This window comes from Zonotrichia leucophrys, chromosome 8, assembly GCF_028769735.1.
Source record: "Zonotrichia leucophrys gambelii isolate GWCS_2022_RI chromosome 8, RI_Zleu_2.0, whole genome shotgun sequence".
NCBI lineage: Eukaryota > Metazoa > Chordata > Aves > Passeriformes > Passerellidae > Zonotrichia > Zonotrichia leucophrys.
In genome coordinates, this window is record NC_088178.1 from 5,109,462 (window position 1) to 5,119,645 (window position 10,184).

A 10,184-nucleotide genomic window follows, 5' to 3' on the forward strand; every position below is an offset into this window, starting at 1 on the left:
GCATTTTCCCTTGTGCCTTGTCCTCCCATTAGATACCTTCCAACCAGATTTTCTTCCAGTCACCTCTTCAGACCCTCACCGCTGTTTCAATGTTCTACCTGGAGAGTGTTTTTATCTTTCAATTTTCCACTTTTTTCTTACCTTTGGGGTGTTTTTCCTTTCACTAGGCCTACTGCAGTGTTTTAGTCCTTTGTTGGAAGGTTCAGAACAGTACCTGCACCCTGCTAGGCTGAAGTGTTATTTTTCTGCAGGGTTTTTCAATGCCTTATCATGTTTTCTTCCAAATCTTAAAAAAAAAAAGAAATTATGTAATTTCATATATATGAGAGGCACCAGGCCCTGGTGACTATCCAGCTGCCAAATAATTAATTATTCTCTAATCATAAAGTCATACAGAAACATCTCCCAGATCATTCTCTCTGTAGTTTAGTCAGAGACAGTACATTCCCAGTTAAGTGTTTTAGTCTTGGATAAATAAACATTATATAGGAGCCAGCATCACCATCAGGACACAGGATTCCTGTGCAGCTCTACTTGAGTGTAATCAAATCTGAAGGGTTTGTGTAAGCCAAGAAAAGAGACTGCTCCCAGAGACCCTGCACAGGCTCTGGCTACTCAGCTTTATAACTACTTCTGATTATTAGTAAGAATATTTGAATTGTTTTCTTTAAATGTGCAGCCATACCCAATTTTTAGCATCTTCCAGCACAGAAGAAATGAAAATTCTTTTCATACAAATGCAGCTTTCCCTATACTTTACTAATAATATTTTTGCCCTGAACTGTCTGTATCACATATATTACATATGCAAAAATTCATTAGTACAGGTTAGCTTTAAACCTGCCAGTCAATGCAAATTATATTAAATGATATGTGGTGGTTTATATATTTGAATTATTGCCACCACCAAATGAAAAAATATGCTACTTCAAAGCAGAGAGAGGACCCATGGCATAGAATAATAGAAAAAGAGCCAAAGGGTTTATTAAATTTGACACCTAATCTTTCCATCAAGCTTATAAAAATGCTGCTGTTCTGCAGTACTGACCTAGAGCATTACAGCAGCACTACTGCAAGATGTAGAGTTCTCAGCCACTGCTGTAAAAATGCTGTTTAATAAAAATAGTGAGCAGGTGGCTCTTATTTATTTTGCCACACAGCCACATCTCTGCTGTGGACCATTCTAAAAAGCTGCTGCACTTCAGGATGTGAAGCACTGTCATGAATCTTGGCTACAATTGTAATTAGAGGGCACACTTCACCTGAAAGCAAGAGGTTAATCCTGTGGTGTTAAGAATTTTGGTATTTATTTAACATGATAACAGTAAAAGATACAATCCCACAATATGCCAATGCTGCAAAAATGCTGTTTTAATAAAATGGTGAGCAGGTGGCTCTTATTTATTTTGCCATACACACAGCCACATCTCTGTCTTGAACCATCCTGAAAGGCTCTGCACTTCAGGATGTGAAACACCGCCATAAATCTGGGAGAACGGCTACAATTGTGCCATGATTAATTTCACCAGAAAGCAAGAGGTTAATCCTGTGGTGTTAAGGATTTTGGTACTTATTTAGCATCATAACAGTAAAAGGTACAGTCCCACAATATGCCAAGCTCATGGAACCTTGTCAAAAAGCTGTTGCACACACAAAGATCCAGAAATGACTTCTGGGTTTAGTCACATTAATCTTGGAACTGTGTAATAGCTCAAGCTTTGTGCTTGCTATAGAAAACCCTCATTAGTAATACAGTGGAAATTATTATTTAAAAAGAACATTTTAGTCCCTCCTGTTTTCTTTAGCACTAGGCCTACCTTCCCAGTGTTCTTCTGTATCCCAAAGCTGACATCTTTGGCCTTCTTAAAGTTTTGGGAAGGTGGGATTAACCATGTGCAATTACCACCTTAGACATTTCCTGGGAATGTTGTGAGGTGAGGAAGGATTTGTTCTCGGTCTTGAAGTCTGCCTGAGACTTTTACTAATAATAGTTTTTGGGTTTTTTTACTAGTAATTCTAAAAATCATACACCTTGGGTGACCAGCTCGCAAATAGGTTTGTCAGGTTTCAGTGTATAACTTTCCTACAAGAAGCTGATTTTTCCCTATGGTGCTCAGCACAATGATCATGTGCTAATCTAAACATTTTGGTGAATGTAAATTAGTGTGTCTTTCAAGATTTTAATTTCAGTACCTAAAGTGGGCCAGATGCTTAGTTGCTTTAATCCATCTACTTCTGACAAAATCAATTATTCTGATACAATACCAATGTGGGATTTTATCCATTACAATTTTATCAACCTGTGGTCAGCAAAAAAACTTTCAACTATTTTTGCTGAGGATGGAGATAAGACATTTATTTCAAAGGCTTTCTATTTTTAACTGTGGCTCTCTTGTTTTCTTCCCTCTTCATGGATGAATTTTGTGAGATGCTGGATCTGTCAGCTGAAATGACAAATTTCTGCAACAATCTCTGTTAATTTTTTGCGATAGCTGAATGTATAAAAAACTGTAAGTAAGTACACAGATAACAGATATAGTGAGTTTCATTGCTGTGCTTTTCCAGTTCTTTTTATTTTCTTTTTCTACAATTCCTTTAGTATGTATGTGCTATATATTAATTTTCAAACTCTTTAACAATTACAGCATGGCCTTAAAGTTAACATCTAATAGAAGATCTGTTTACCTATGTTCCTTACCAAACTCTTCATTAGAATTGACAATTTGGACTCTATAATTTTTTTAATAAATTGGGGGTTTTAAATAAATTAACAACTGTTTTCCCCATCAAATGTTTGATGACAGAGTTATGAGCTTATGTGACCTTGTACTGATTTAAAAGGTCTCCCATGTAGTAGCTGTGTTCTTTTTCTCCACTATAAGGTCATGACACAAATATATTGGAGCTTTTTACCATGAAGAGACCCTATTAATGCTCAAGCAACTACCATGAAAGGAGAGTTGGGTTAATACATAGTGGTGTGTGTCAAATTTTTAATTGTAGTGCCAAGGAGAATTTATATCTCTTGTGTTTCTAAATTTTACTCTGAAGAACTAGATGATAAATTAATTTATAGTGTTCTTATTCTGTTGAAATAGATGATAACAGGCATATGTTAAAGCATAAATAGATCAGAAAGGAAATCTGAGTAGTTACACCTTTGCTGAAGATGGTACAAGACATCCATTGAAATGAAACTATTATTGTTTGTGGCTCTTTTATTGCTCTTATTTTATAAGTATTTCCTAGGAGATATCAAGAAAAAACAGATTTGGGAGAAAATAGTGAAGGATATATGTGGTTTTAAAGATCAGGTTTCTCTGAACAACCTGTGCTGATTGTGCCTCCCAGGACTGGAACTTGTGATGGTTCAGGTACTCTCAGTTTGTACCACTTTCACTGACACTTAGATGCACTAAATAGGAGCCCTAACTGTTTGTTTATTTTTGTTTTCCTCCAGGTAAATAAAATAAGGGAATAGAATTTGAATCCAAACCAGGAGTGGGCTTTTAAAGTGCATCTGGTCATCCACATCAATTATTGCACTTTGGTTTTAACCACTGAGCAATCCTGGAGCTCCCAAACTGGAATCTTTACTAATAAAATCAAACTAAAGGACTAGCTGTAAGTGTTAGCAGGCAGGCAGGCCACAGTTTTCATCTATCTAATGTAACTTCACCTCTCTACCTGAAAAAATAATGATGAGGTTTCCACATCCTTAACACTTTTGCTGTACAGATCCCCTCTGGCTATGCTCCACCTTTTGGGAATATAGGACTTTCCAATCCTTAGTGGGCATTATAAAGCCATTATGGTTGGAAAAGACCTCAAACACCACTGAGCCCTTTAACATAGGCTGGTGTCTCTAATCCACAAATCCAGCAGACAGCTCAAGGGAGGCTGAAAGAAAGGTTTAATGCCTTTGCTGGCTGTGATCTCTCAGTTAGCAGCATGCCTATATAATTATATAATAACATATTCTGTGCAGCTGAAGGAAGAATGTTCTGCATCTCTAACCCTTGAGCCTACACCAGAAGCTCAGAAGTAGTTGGCATTTTAAGGCTCTGTTTATATCCAGATTTCCACAGACAGTTATGGTTCCAACCCCTGCAGTGGAGAGAAGCTGCACCGCATGGTGCTTGAAAACTCATTTTCAAACCAAGCTTGGGCCCTTCTGCATCTAAGCTCCATGTGAAGACAGAGACCATCTTGCTCCTTCCTTTGGACCAACAGTTCCCAGACTAGAAATCGTGCTTCTGGAAGTGTGATTGCAATTGGTGTTATGAGTTCAGCCACAAAGATAACATGAAAACTGCTATCCCAAAAGTCGTGTTTACCTGAAATGTGAAAAATGTAAATTATTACTAAGACAGTCCTAAAACCCTCAAAGACAGGCTTCTTAGTGTGGAGGAAATATGCTGAAGTAAAGGCACAATTTCCCATTTTGTGTAGCCAGTGTATACAAAAGAAGACAATCAACTGCATGGTTCTCTATTGGTCTCCTCTCTTTTGAAGCCTTTATTTTTTGGCAGCATTTGGGGGGTTTTAAAAAAGGGAATGGAAGTTACTTTTCAGCCTGAAATTAAAACAATATTATTTACCACCTTCAAGAACTGCCCAACTCTCAAAACTTCTGTGATTTGCATAGAAAGGGAAAATATTAGATTTTTATGTCATGTGCTCTATTGTGCAGTTTCTTGTCTCAAAATCCCACTTGGAGAGAAGCTCAGAGTGCTTTTTCAGCCTGTCACTGTGCAGGTGGTGTCACTAGGATTGCATAATAGAGGCAAATTATCAAAGCTAATAAACTCCTAGGCAATATTGTGCTGTGGCTGTCTCAGTGAGAGCTGATGAAGCTGCCATACAAAGTGGGGACCTCTTCTCCCTTGGCTTTGGATTTAGTTCATTGCCTGCATTGAAAACTTATGAGAGGTGCTTGCCAGAGTTTTGGTTTTTTACCTTAGTGATGTTTTTAAAATATTCTAGAGGAGACTCTCTTCACATACTACAGGCTCTCTATTTACCTAGAGATTTTGGCTACACCTCAGAAAGTACTCAGGTGTATTTTTTTTTATCAGTTTCTCTTCAAGAAAGTATATGAGCACCTGAGCAAAGGCAAAACCATAAATCTTATCAGAAGAGTTAGGTAAATGTGAAATTTGAACTGAGCGAAGGTGTCTCTCCATGTAGTGATGAGTTAGTTCATCCATAAAGGCAACCCCTCTTCTGTTTTACTCTTTTTCCTTCAAAGAAAGGTGTAGACAAAGCTGCCCATCAGAAATGTTGGTGGTGCCCCTGTGAAAATGTGTTTAAGAAAGGGAAAAAACATTCTGGACAGGCAGAGGAGTGAGGGAAAAGATGAGAGACAGCCCAGCATATATTGAGATCAGTGGAGAAGGGAGAGGAGGTGTTCCAGGGGGCTGAGATGACATCCCTTGCGGAGAAGACAACAGTGGAGCAGGGGAAAAGTGTGAGGAGGAAGAAGCAGCAGAAAGGAGCTGTTATGGACTGACCACAATCCTCAGTGAGGTCACAGCATCCCCCTGGGCTGCTCAGCAATGGAGGAGGAGGTAGAGGGGCTGAGAATGGTGGAGTGAGGTAAAATGGGAAAAAGGAGGAGAAGGTGCTGTTTTATTTTTCTGTCTTTCTTTCTGATTTATCAACTCTGTTTTTGACTGGTAATAAATTAATTTTTCCCAAGTTAAGTATGATTGGTACATGAGAGTAACTCATAGGTGGGCTCCCTGTCCTTCTCTCAACCCATCCAGCTTTTTAATCTGATTTTATCTTCTTCTCCTGTTGAGGGGATGTCCCTTCTGAGGGGCAGTACTGATCTCTATGACAGGGACAGGACTCAGGGAATGGCTGGAGCTGTGCCAGGGGAGGATTAGACTGGATATTAGGAAAAAGTTCTTCCCCCAGAGGGTGCTGGGCACTGCCCAGGCTCCCCAGGGAATGGGCACAGCCCCAAGGCTGCCAGAGCTCCAGGAGGGTTTGGACAGTGCTGCCAGGGATGCACAGGGTGGGATTGTTGGGGTGTCTGGGCAGGGCCAGGGGCTGCACTGGATGATCTTTGTGGGTTCCTTCTCACTCAGGATATTCCATGATTCTGTGAGTGGAAGTGGCAGGGTGAACATCTGGCATTTAGCCAAAATCAGCCCAGCACTGGTATAAATTATTTCTGTGACAGGAGGCACATGGAGCAATTTCTGTGTGGTTTGTGTGTAATTACTGCCAGCTGCAGTGCTGAAGGGTTAGGTCACTGTGAATGTAGGTAGAGATCTTACCTTTATGATGATGGATTACCAAAAGATACTTCAGAGAATTTTTTCTCAAGCTGCTTACAAATTAAGTTTAGTATTTGTTGAGACCAAGGAGAGCTTGTCTCCAGGAAAAGTTTTCTGTGACCAAAAACGATTGTGTTTAATGCTGGTCAGAGACATCAATCATCCTGGTGAAGTGTTTTGGGAGAGGAGTCTTTAAAGTGGACCATATTTGAGCAGGATGAGAATAATTTTGGATGCAGAAGTAGATTTTCATGAAGAAGCTAGCAGAATCAATCTGCATTTCCTTTAGCCAACTTGAATGAAAAATCCTGTAGAAAACTTGTTAGGATAATGATTTTCATTTTCCAGCACTGCAAGATGTTGCAGGTGATGATGCAGTAATCACTGAGCAATAAACACATTCAGAAACAGCATCACTTAAAATTACTTCATTGTTCCAATTGCTGATTTGCAAATGGAAAATACTCCCAGTACTATTATAAACAAACTCAGTGGCAGGCTGTGCAGAAGGTTTCTTCTTTGCCACTTGCCAACTTTACAGCCCTACAGGAAGAGAGATTGACTAATCCACTGTAAAGTGCACCACAATTACCTGTGACAAGCATAAAACTTTACTTTATTTATGAGTGTTGTGGTTTAACCTCAGCCAGGAACCAAGAACCACTCAGCTGCTTACTCATCCCCAACCCTTCCAGTGGGACAGGGAGAAGAGTTGGAGAAAGGTAAAACCCATGGCTTCAGAACAGTTTAATAACCGAAAGAAATTAAATAATAATATAAGGAAAATTCTTTACTTAGGGTGAGGGTTGCTGAGCAACAACCTCAGTGTGTGATTCACATTGTTCTCATTCTAAAGACAAAACACAGCACTCTACCAGCTACTAAGAAGAAAATTAACTCTATCCCAGCTGAAACCAGGACAATTAAACACTTTTTTATTAACTGTTGCATGTGGTACCTTACTGACCATCTGCATGCAAACATGACATGAATAAAATTTAAAAAAAACAAAGCCTGAAAGACATTTACCTTGTATTTCTATAGGAAGAGTTCACATTAATAAAAAACCTTAATAGCTGGTGGCCATCAAGATATTTTCTTCACAGACTTCTAAAAGTGAAGGGGACTTTTTATTTTAAGAATTCTGCAGTTTGGAAAAAGTGGAAGATTTGAGTTCTTTGTTGTGGTTTGTTTTTTTTTAATAATTATTATTTTTCAATTTAATGGCAGGTTCAAATTTATGATGTAGCTCTATTGCTGACATTTATCTTAAGTTCAGTTAAAAATAAGTCCTTGAATGTATTTACAATTGAAGTTGATTTCAAGTTGGCAGTGAAATGCCTGGTAAAATCTGTCAGAAACTTGCCAATAGAACATGAAAAAAAGGGTTTTTTTCCTATCTTGAGTTAAATTTTTGGTTATCAGGCTTAATTCAGCAATCTGCCAGGCTCATTTCAGAGGACCTAATTCAGCAACAAGTGCCTGTCTACCCAATGTGGTTCTATAAAAGAAATCTTCAAAAACCCAAATATTCATTGACAACTGAGACTATTAGCTAGTGTTCTGAATAAAAATGTGCATATTTTGAATTACTTCTAACTTCCAAACAAATCAGGAAAAATTTTACAATCTTATTTTACCGACTGTGAAAAATATATATTTCCATATAATCTTGGATTTTCATGTGTTTGAAAGATTTTTTTAAAATAGAAAATATAAAACAATGTCTTAGCTACAGACAGGTGTGGGTAGAAGTGATCCCTGTGTGGTGGCATTTAATGGAGCAGCAGGATCTGCTCTCCTGCTGTGCTCTTGTGATGCTACAAGGCAGCACTGGATCTCTGCAGGGGCTGTGTGAGCAAACTTATAATGAGCCAGAACTTCCTAACCAAACAATTCCTGCCTCAGCAGGGCCAGAGCATAACAAGCAAGCATAAGGCAGCGTAGTGGAGGATTAAGGCAGTGATAGGATCCTCCAGTGATGCCTTTTGTCCTGGTGTATAAGATATACGTGTATTCTATCGCCATCTGTCAGAGGTGGGGCAGTTCTCTGCTGTTCATGGGGCAGTTTTCTTTATCTCTGCCACAGCCAATCCTCCCTCCAGGAGATCTCTTCTGTCCATGGGCCATTAATTATTAATTATCTTCTGTCCATGGCCAGTGAGTGTCCCTGCATGGCTGATCAAATCCCACCATCCCATGGGGAGATGCTCTGCCCAGGGGAGGAGCCAAGCATTCCTGCCTGGATCCAATCTGAGCTTTGGGACACCCCAGCAGCCTTTGCCCCCTGCATTGCCAGAGGAGCAGCTTTCTGCTGCCCTGCATTGCCAGAGGGAGCCCAGGCCCATCTGCAGCAGCCCTGGAGCTGCAGAGGAAAACTCCCCCCTTGTGCAGGATCCCTGCTGCAGCAGAGCCACAGCTGGGACTGCAGGAGGGCTGAGCCCCCATGGGATGGGGCTGGGACACCTCCTGACACACAGGGGGCCAGGGCATACTCTGACTCTGGCAGTGTTGGTTTTTATTACTTAATTTTTTATTTCTGGTTTTGTTTTCTTCCCTAATAAAGAACTGTTATTTCTACTCTGATGTCTTTGTCCAAGATCCCCTTAATTTCAAAATTATAATAATTCAGAGGGAGGGGGTTTACATTTCCATTTCAGGGGAGGCTCCTGCCTTCCTTAAGCAGACATCTCTCTTTTCAAACCAAGACACTTATACACAGACTTTTAAGCAAAACTGCAGCAAGTGAGGACAGCTGGGCCTACTTGCTTCTGTGAAAGACTTATTTTTGTGTGTGTTCAGCCATGGGCAGAGTAGCAGGAGATGTACAAACTGTGCTCAGTTATCAAGGAAATAAATGACCAAAGAAAAGAGCAAACACAAAAAATCAGAACTCACCAAGCAGAGTAACATGGTGACAGCTACTCAGAGAATGAAGCACTGCAGCAAACCTCAGCTTATTAATATTAGTATTTTTGTACTCCCACCCTCTCAAGGGTTTGTTCTTATTTTCTATGTTTTACTACATATGTTAGGAACATGGGGAACGATTTATTTAAAAGACATTGAGATTAGTGAACAAGGAAAGCTGCATGGAGATGCCGTATTTTAAGGACAAGAAAATTCTGTGCCAAAACCTCCACAAATGCTAAGGCAGAACAACTTCTCCATCTACAAACCTGGTTCTGGAGCCTGTAGAGAGTTAACTAGCTTGGCTAACAGCTCACCCAGCTGCTTCTTCACTCCTCCTCCCACCCCAAAGCAGGATGGGAGAGGAGAACAGGAAAGGCTAAAGTGAGAAAAACTCATGGATCAAGACAAAAAGTGTTCAATGGCTGTATAAAACACCCCTGAACAATAACAACCAAATTAAACCAGAACCCCCAGCTGATGCCAAGGCAATCCCTGACCACCTCTCACTATCAGACTGGTGCCAAGTCAGGCTGTGAGTAATGGCTGCTTTGGAAAATTGGTGATGTCTGTTTTTGTAAGAAGTGACTTGGTTTGAAGGTGTGGCAGTAGAGGTTTTTTTTTGGTACTTCATTGATCTTTTTTCCTCCTACTGTGAAAGGAAAACTAATTTCTGAGAATTCTTTTTTGTTGTTGTTGTAGAACAAGATAAATAGTCTTATCTTTGGTTTTCTTATTTTAATGATACAGAAAAATATTTTTTTTACTAATTCACAAATCAGAGAAACTGCAAATATTTTCTTCATTTATTTGTAGCAGCAATTTTTTTTTTTTTTTTTTTGCTATTTAAGCAAGTCTTTGTATTTGGGAGAAGAATCAGACTAGGGTTATTTCTTAAGATTGGAGCACTAACTGTAGGGTAGAGTTTTAGGGTACAGACTGGTTAAACTGTAGCAGTAACATTTGGATTAATACACATACCATCTT